The sequence below is a fragment of the Rhinopithecus roxellana genome, chromosome 19, assembly GCF_007565055.1.
Source record: "Rhinopithecus roxellana isolate Shanxi Qingling chromosome 19, ASM756505v1, whole genome shotgun sequence".
In the NCBI taxonomy this organism is placed as follows: domain Eukaryota; kingdom Metazoa; phylum Chordata; class Mammalia; order Primates; family Cercopithecidae; genus Rhinopithecus; species Rhinopithecus roxellana.
The window spans coordinates 13,755,487-13,764,956 of NC_044567.1; the positions used below are offsets into that span (position 1 = coordinate 13,755,487).

The window sequence follows — 9,470 nt, forward strand, 5'->3', positions numbered from 1 at the left end:
CGAGACTGGGGAGAGAGCTGCAACCCCCAGAGGAAAGATGAAATGTTCACACCTGCTACAAGTGGCTTGTAGACAAGAACTGTGCTGCTCTTGGTGGTTGGCACCCCCAGATACTGGAGGGTTCATGTCAGTCTTTCCAGGATGGCCACAAGCCTGGCCCCCAGGACAAAGGGGGAGCCAGGACTCCCCCATCCCCTTCCTGTGCCTTCTTCTGCTGAGCTGAGTGCCACTGACTTTTGTGCCCCATATGTTTCCTTGGGCATGAAGAGTCCAGCATTGGATGTGCAGAGGAACCCAGGAGGGTGACTCAGGAACATTTGTAACTTCTTATTGGACAATTACCTTGTATCAGGCACTGGGAAAGCTGTCTTACACATATTATATCTAATCCTACCATAACCCTGAGCAGGGGTGTGTAATCTCATTTGACAGATAAGACAATTGAGGATTCGAGAGTTGTCCATTGATGTGCTCACTGCCACAGAGCTGATGAATGGCACTGCCAAGATTTGAATCAAGATTCATCTGACTCCAAAGTCCACTTTCTTTCCATGCTGTAGTCTCCAGAATGAACATAGAGTGTGATCACAAAGAGAAACCGTTGACTGATAGACTGCTAGGAGCTATTCCACACTCAGAGACCAATTGTATTCGGACTTAATTCAGGAAAGGGATAGAGCCAGTCTGTCCTAGAACAAGGAGGGAACGGAGGAGAAATAAAGATTTCAGGATATTTTCTTGGACCAACAAAAGAACAGGACAAATAAACCAGTAAGAATCAAGTTTGGAAGACCCAGACAGAGAATGTTCTTCTAGTATAAAAACAGGATTGAGCTGGGTGTAGGGCCTCACACCTGTAATCCCAGCATTTTAGGAGGTCAAGGCAAGTGGATTGCTTGAGCCCAGAAGTTCGAGACCAGCCTGGGCAACATGGTGAAACCCTGTCTCTACAAAAAAAAAAAAAAAAAAAAAAAAAATGGCTGGGAGTGGTGATACACACCTGTACTCCCAGCTGCTCAGGAGGCTGAGGTGGGAGGATCACCTGAGCCCAAGAAAGTCCAGGCTGCAGTAAGTGGTGACTGTGCCACTGCACTCCAGCTTGGATGACAGAATGAGACCCTGTCTCAAAAACAAAGCAAAGCAAAGCAAAACAAAACAAAACAGAATTGTATACCTAGTAATAAGTTTATCTGTGTTACAGACAAAATGTGTAATCTAAGGATGTGGGTGTGTCCCAGCCAGTCCACGGGGAATGTCTGTGCTCATGTTAAGCCCTGACTGGTTTGACAGTTGCTGAACATCTGTACAGAAGGTGAAGCTTACAAAGGCCCTGCATACAGGAGTGTGCAAAGTTGGACAGTTGAAGGGAATTAAGATAACTGGATCAATATCTCTATCTACGTTTAGCTCTACTACTCTAACTCACCTGCTCACCCCTAACCCCACATTGTTACCTGCTATTCTCTGAGAAAGAAAGCAGAAGAGTAAAAAGAGGGAGCCATGACTTCAAACTATACTACAGGGCTACAGTAACCAAAACAGCATGGTACTGGTACAAAAACAGACACATAGACCAATAGAACAAAATAGAGAGCTCAGAAATAATGCTACATACCTGCAACCATCCGATCTTTGACAAAGTTAACAAAAACAAGCAATGGGGAAAGGACTTCCCATTCAATAAATGGTAATGGGATAACTTGCTAGCCGTATGCAAAAGATTGAAACTGGACCCCTTCCTTACACCATGTATAAAAATCAACTCACAATGGATTAAAGACTTAAATGTAAAACCTAAAACTATAAAAATATGACAACCTGTAAGATAACCTAGACAATAGGATTCTGGGCATAGGATCTGGCAGAGATTTCATGATGAAGATGCCAAAAACAAATCGCAACAAAGCCAAAAACTAACAAATGGGATCTAATTAAACTAAAGAGTTTCTGCACAGCAAAAGAAACTATCAGCAGAGTAAAGAGATAACCTACAGAATGGGAAAAAATATTTACAAACTATGTGTCTGACAAAGGTCTAATATCCAGAATCTATAGGGAATTTAAACAAATGTAGATGCAAAAACCAAACAACTCCATTAAAAAGTGGGCATTGAACATAAACAGACACATTTCAAAAGAAGACATACACGCAGCCAAGAAACACAAAAAATGCTCAACACCACTAAACATTAGAGAAATGCAAATCAAAACCACAATGAGATACCATCTCAAACCAGTCAGGATGGCTATTTTTAAAAAGTCAAAAAATTACAGATGTTGATGAGGTTGTGGAGAAAAGGAACAGTTATACACTGCTGGTGGGAATGTAAATTAGTTCAGCCATTGTGGGAAGCAGTTTGGCAATTTCTCAAAGAACTTAAAACAGAACTACCATTCAACCCAGTAATCCCATTTTTTGGTATATACCCAAAGGAATATAAATCATTCTACCATAAAGACATGTGCACATGTATGTTAATTGCAACACTATTCACAATAGCAAAGACATGGAATCAACATAAATGCCCACTGATGATAGACTGGATAAAGAAAATGTGATATATATATATATATATATATATATATATATATATATATATATGCGCCATGGAATACTTCTATCAAAAAAAAAAAAAAAAAAAAAAAAAAAAAAGAACGAGATCATGCCCTTTGCAGCAACATGGACGGAGCTGAAGGCCATTATTCTAAGCGAACTAACACAGGAACAGAAAACCAAATACTGCATATTCTCACTTATAAGTGGAAGCTAAACATTGAATACACATGGACACAAAGAAGGGAACAGCAGGCACCAGGGCCTACTTAAGGGTGAAAGGTGGATGGAGGGCGAAGATAAAAAACAAAAAAAAACCACCTATTGAGTACTATGCTTATTACCTGGGAGATAAAATAATCTGTACACCAAACCCCCACAACACATAATTTACCTATATAACAAACCTGCACATGCACCCCTGAACCTAAAATACAAATTAAGTAAAAAAGGGACCTACAGCATCTGGGAGCCAAAGGAGAGGTTGGAGCAGGATCCTGGGGTACTTCGGGGTCATTACATGAAGTACGAGGTCATCGTACCTTAGCATTCTCCCTCACTCCCCCACCCGCACACACAAGCTGCACTTCTCTCCTCTGTTCTCTCCCCCTTTTCTTTGAACAGCTCTTGCTTTAAATGTTCTGATCTTCTCCAAGACCCTTGCCCCCAGCTGCAATGTTCCGTGTTCCCTGGTAGCACATGTGTTGGTACCTCTCCTGACTTTTCCTAGTCGGTGCAGTTTCATCTTCATGCATCAAGGGCCTTACTTTAAGAGAAGCAGGCCGAGCTAATTCCCAGCAGGCGAGGCGCCACCGACCGCTGAAGACTACAAGCCCCAGCGGGCTATGACGGAACGCGCCCGGGAACACCGTGCCCACAGCTCGGGCCAGCGCCCGAGGATCATCCACAGGGCTAGATGGCTGCGTCGGGGCGGGAGCGGAGGTGAGCGGGCGTTAGGGCCCTGCGCCCCCGCCGGCCCTTCCTCCAGCGCTCTGTGGACCCCGCAGAAGGCGCTCGCCTTCCTAGCCCGCAAACGCCTAATCGATTTTTCTAGCTGTGGCAACTGGGAAGTCCAGAAAGATCCTCCGCTCGCATAGGCAACTTCGGCCTTCCCTGCCCTGACCTGGAACCTCTGGGAGGGCTGCAGAGTAAGTGCCGCCTCTGCGCTCTGACGGAGGCAGGAGGCCTGCGGAATAGGTCCCTCTGTTCCGACAGGTGCGACACTTAGCGCTCCATGCCTGCGGGCTCCGGGAGGCATGGCCTCCCCCAGGGCTGCCACCTCTGCTGGTTGCTCTGTGCTTTCACCTTAAAGCTCTGTCAAGCAGAGGCTCCCGTGCAGGAGGAGAAGCTGTCAGCGAGCACCTCAAATTTGCCATGCTGGCTGGTGGAAGAGTTTGTGGTAACAGCAAGAGTGCTCTCCATGCTCTAATTTCCAGGCTAAAACTACCCCTGAGTTTGGTCCCACAGGGTATGTAGAGAAAATCACATGCAACTCATCTAAGAAAATTGAGTTCAAAAGCTGCCGCTCGGCTTTGATGGAACAACACTTATTTTGGAAGTTCGAAGGGGCCGCTGTGTTTGTGGCCCTGATCTTCGCTTGTCGTGTCATCATTCGTCAGCGACAACTGGACAGAAAGGCTCTGGAAAAGGTCCGGAAGCAAATTGAGTCCATATAGCTACATTCCACCCTTTTATCCTGGGTCTTAGAGACCTAATCTCAGACAATGAAAGTGAAATGGACTGATTTGCACTCTTGGTTCTTTGGAGGCTTGTGGTGGAATCCCCTTTTCCCCGTCCTCTTCTTTCAGATCATTAATGAGCAGAATAAAAAAAGTAAAATGGTTTCCTTCCCTTCTGTAACTTGGAGCAGGAAGTCATGGGGGCAGAGAGGGAAAAGAGGTGGCTACTTAAGGCCTCAATCTACCAAGTCTTCCCCACTACTTCTCCCTTGTTTCCCCTCTTCTACTACTTATTTCAGACTTCTGGGATACAATTTCAGTTAAAACGTTTATTTATCACTCAAAACTTATTTCCCCTCAACCCTATCCCCAAAGAAGAAATAAAATCATAGATACATAACCAAAAAAAAAAAAAAAGAGAGAGAAGCAGAATGTGTCTCATGTTCTCTAGATTCACACAGACTTCGTTATCTATGACATTTTTATTCAACCCAATGTACTAACCATCTGCTGTTTGTCAGGGCAGACAGAGCTGAACGAAGCCCCATCCCTGCCTTCAAAGAGTTCCGTGTCTAGAGATGGCATTGACAGTGACAGAAATAACCATCCCACGAGGTAGAATAAGCTAAGTGTCATGTCAGAGGAAGAAACACAGTGTCAGGAAGCCTGAAGGATGGAGAAGGCTGTCCATCATCTGTAGATGAGTAGCTCCAAGTTAAGTCTCACTCCCCACCAGAGCAGCTGTCTGAATGAGCAGGGTGGAGGGGTTAGGAGGATGCCTGTTCTGGGTTTCAGGAGAATATTGATTGATAAAATGGGTGATTAATCATCACTGAGCCATACAATGAGTTTGTCTGTTGACTTTTGTTTCCTAGCCTTGATCCGATCTTTGGCTCACGGAGGTAAAAGGTTTTGAGGGGTCTTCGTGAAGATCCTAACAACAATACTGTGTCTGCACCAGTGGAAGTCCACACTGAGAGTAAAAAGGACTTGTATCATTTTGTTTAGCCACCCCAAGATTAACTCCCCCAACCCCAAGGGTTAGGCAATGGTGCCATTTGGAACTCCTGGAGGGCAAATGTGGAGACTGGAAAGTCAAGGGGAACCAATAAATGATGATAACAAATGACTCTTGAATACACGACAAAAAAGATGCTCATGTTCTCTAGAGAAACTTCCCTGACCCCTTTCCCAAGTAAATCCTGTGTCCTTCCCTGTGCTCCTACATTCTCCTGAACTACTTCCTTCTTGCCACCTATCACATATTGATCTATTTTTGTGGTTGCCTCCCCAACTGGAAAGTGAGCTCCTTGATGCAGAAACTGTGTTATGCTTATCTCCATGGAGGGGATGCGATGAGTAATATGGACTCAAGATGTGAACCGAACCCCTATATAGCCAAATGAGTAAGCTGAGCATGAGTGAACTGGGTGTTCTGACACTCCACCCAAAAGGTGATTCCTCAGCCCTGATAGTGTGGTACTTCCCCTTCTCCCCATGCTCAACCCACACATCCAACAGTTTTATCATAATGGATGCTATTCTTGGACTCAATTCTTTGTAGCTCAGGGTTGCAAGAAGTGACAGCAAGGGTCATCCATGGTTCCAGGGAGCTCCATTCAGAGGGTCACCCCCTCACCCCTGAGCAGGGAAGCCCTTCTTTCCCCCTCATTTGTGGTCATTTAGAGGTTTCCCCCTCCACATTCTCGACCACCGCTATATTCTTAATTCCATTCTGGGCATTTTTACATTTGTCTTGTCATGTTATCCTCAACTTCCCAGTCTGCAGGCAGGCCCGCAGCCATAGCAGTAACGTGACCTTGAAAATGTCCTGCCACTTTTTCATTTTCCTCAGCATATCCATGGCCTGTAGTTTTACCTGATCCCAATCTGTTTTGCCACTGAATAGATTAGGAAAGCAAAACCTAGAGAAGTGAAAAGACGTGATCAAGGTCACACAGCATGCATGTCAAGACCCAGGGTCTTCAACTCCCAGTTCAGAGATGACCAGAGTCGCTCTACAGGTATGACCCTCTGAGATTACACGTAGAGGCAATCTCTGATCATAACACTCAGTCAATCTGGACATGCTGGCCTCTCCTAGAGTGCTGAGGAGACCACTGGGTGTTGGGGTCAAGAGGTAGCCTCTAGGAGGTGGGATGGGTAGAACTACAGAACCCCTGGAGAGCAAATGTGGAGACTGGAAAGCCTGGAACATAGGGTCATTTGCCAAGATAGTAAACCAAGAGGCAAATCTTGTGGTTTTGCCAATATGGTGTCCAAGTCTCTTTGGAGGAAATGGGAGCAGAAGCTGAATTGTGAATTGAAGAAACAAGTACACAATTATCCAGAGTGCAGAATTCTTCAGGATGAAATTCGTAGGACAATGAGCTGGTTGGAGCAGCTCATCAGTGACTGCCACTCTCTGACTACGGAGCTGGCCGGCCTCGCTCTTCTTACCGTGGAAATGGACCTTGGTCACCTGCCACAGCCTGCTCTTAGTTGTGAAAGGTAGAGGTCAGGAACTTCAGGAGATGTTAAATTCCTGAGAGAGGGGTAAAGCCTCACCAGCAGTCATGAGATCAAGAAAACTTTCGGTATTCCTTATGAAACATCTTCCTTCAAATTGTTTCTGGCCTCTTTCCATGCAGGTCATAGGGAATACTCCAGCAAGAGATGAACATAATTCAGTAAAGCTTTATTGAGTACCTACTGTGTGACAGGCATTGTGTCCGAGGGTGAGGGTATGTACTTTAGATGGTGGTAGTAAAGTGTTAAGGAAAACTTCCAAAAAATGTGAGACCTGAATTTTTTTCTGAAAAAAAAATTTATAGGCCAGGCATGGTGGCTCATGCCTATAACCCCAGCACTTTGGGAGGCCGAGGTGGGTGGATCATATGAGGTCAGGAGTTTGAGAACAGCCTGGCCAACATAGTGAAACCCCGTCTCTACTAAAAATACAAAAACTTAGTTTGGCGTGGTGGCGTACACCTGTAGTCCCAGCTACTCAGGAAGCTGAGGCATGAGAATCTCTTGAATCTGGGAGGTGGAGATTGCAGGGAGCCAAGATCGTGCCACTGCACTCCAGCCTGGGTGACAGAGCGAGATTCTGTCTCAAAAAAAAAAAAAAAAAAAAATTATATTAGTTTGGTTTTCTTTTATAGAAAATATACATGGTCATTGTACAAAATTCAGAAAATATAGGGAGGCATAAATAAGAAAATTAAAATTCCCCTATCATTCTGTACCTAGTTTTATATTTTATTATCGGTATTTAATATTCTTTCATGAAGTAGTATATCTTATTGTTACTTAATCTTCTTCTGTGTCATTACAAACTTAAATATTACTCAAAAATGGCATGAGTATATGCATGATATTTTATTGCATAGATACACCAAAAGTATTTAATCACTCTACTACTCACATCAGTCCATTTACATGGCTCTAACTTTTCTTTATTACAGGTTGAACTGAGATTAGCCAGGCAAAGACAGGGACAGGGGTATACAGGCAAAGAACAAGAGACCTGCACTTGTTTTTGATGTAAAATGGACATATTGAAATAGTTCAATAATAATAAAACAGTAATAGTAATAATAGTAGATAGCACTTAACACAGCACTTACTATGAACCAGTAATGTTCTCTGCCTTTCATAGATATTAATGCATTTAATCCTCACAGTGGCCCTGTGAGGTAAGTGCTGTAACTATCCCCTTTTAAACACGAGGAAACTGAAGCACAGAGAGGTATGTAACCTATGGCAAAACACACAGCTGACACACAACAGATTTGAAACTGAAGCCAAGAAGTCTGGCTCTAGAGCGTGAATAAACCAGAAAAGGGAAGTGTGCTGTATTATAAATTTATGTTAAAAGCATAACAGCCAAAGTTTCTGTTATTCTAATGTAAAATGTCTTTTCCATTTTGCATTTTGCATGCCTTTGAACAGCAAGATCCATGGATTTCCTGTTTTCCTTAGAAAATTTGAGGAATTACAGGACAGGGTTGGTGGCTCATGCCTATAATCCCAGCACTTTGAGAGGCCGAGGCAGGCAGATCACTTGAGGTCAGGAGTTCAAGACCAGCCTGGTCAACATGGTGAAACCCCATCTCTACTGAAAATACAAAAATTAGCCAGGCATTGTGGTGCATGCCTGTAACCCCCGCTACTCAGGAGGCTGAGGTGGGAGAATCACTTGAACCTGGGGAGAGGCGTAGGTGGGATTGGAGGTTGCAGTGAACCAAGATTGCGCCACTGCACTGCAGCCTGGGCAACACAGTGAGACTCCGTTTAAAAAAAAAGAAAAAGAAAGAAAATTTTGGGGAATGATGTAGTGTTTTTCCTTAATTGTTCTAAATATGAATCCCTGCAGCTGTCATGGGATGTGCCCACTTTTGTAGTGTTACACTCTGCCCCGTGGTTTATAAGAAGGGGAAATTGTGCTTTACCAAGTCAATACCTCCTTCATTAAAATCAGGGAAGAGAACTGCACAAATAAGGAACCACAGGTAGTGCAAATAGACTGAGTCTTGGTTTTCAGGATGCCTCAGCGTGGCAAGCCACGAGGCCAGAGAGTAGACAGGGGTCAGGGTACAGAGAAGCTTCCATTTCATGCCAGAAACGATGCAGAATGTTTGCAAGATGTTAAAAGGAGAGAAACTGAGACTGATTTGAGCTTTAACAAAATTATATTGGATGCTGTATGGTGGGATAGATTAAAAAGAGACAAAACTAGGCCAGCCGTGGTGGCTCATGCCTGTAATCAATCCCAACACTTGGGAGGCCGAAGCAGACAGATCACTTGAGGCCAGGAGTTCAAGACCAGCCTGGCCAACATGGTGAAATCCCGTCTCCACAAAAAATACAAAAAATTAGCAGGCTTGGTGGCATATGCCTGTAATCACAGCTACTAGGAGGTTTGAGGCACAAGAATTGCTTGAGCCTGGGAGGCCAAAGGTCGCAGTGAGCCAAGATTGGGCCAGTACACTCCAGCCTGGGCTACAGAATGATAAGAAAAGAAAGGAAGAAAGAAGAAAGAAGAGAGAGGAGAGAGGAGAGAGAGAGAAGAGAGAGAGAGAGAGAGAGAAAGAAAGAAAGAAGAAGAAAGAAAGAAAGAAAGAAAGAAAGAGAAAGAAAAAGAAAGAAAAGAAAGAAAGAAAAGAAGGAAGAAAGAAAGGAAGTAGGAAGGGAAGAAGAAAGAAGGCGGAAGGAAGGAAGGATGAAAATGAAGG

At 44.0% G+C, this 9,470-nt stretch overlaps 1 pseudogene; it reads left to right on the forward strand.

Annotated features, from left to right (window-relative positions):
- Positions 1-3,719: 3,719 nt before the first annotated feature.
- Positions 3,720-4,259, forward strand: LOC104678051 (annotated as a pseudogene).
- Positions 4,260-9,470: the final 5,211 nt, after the last annotated feature.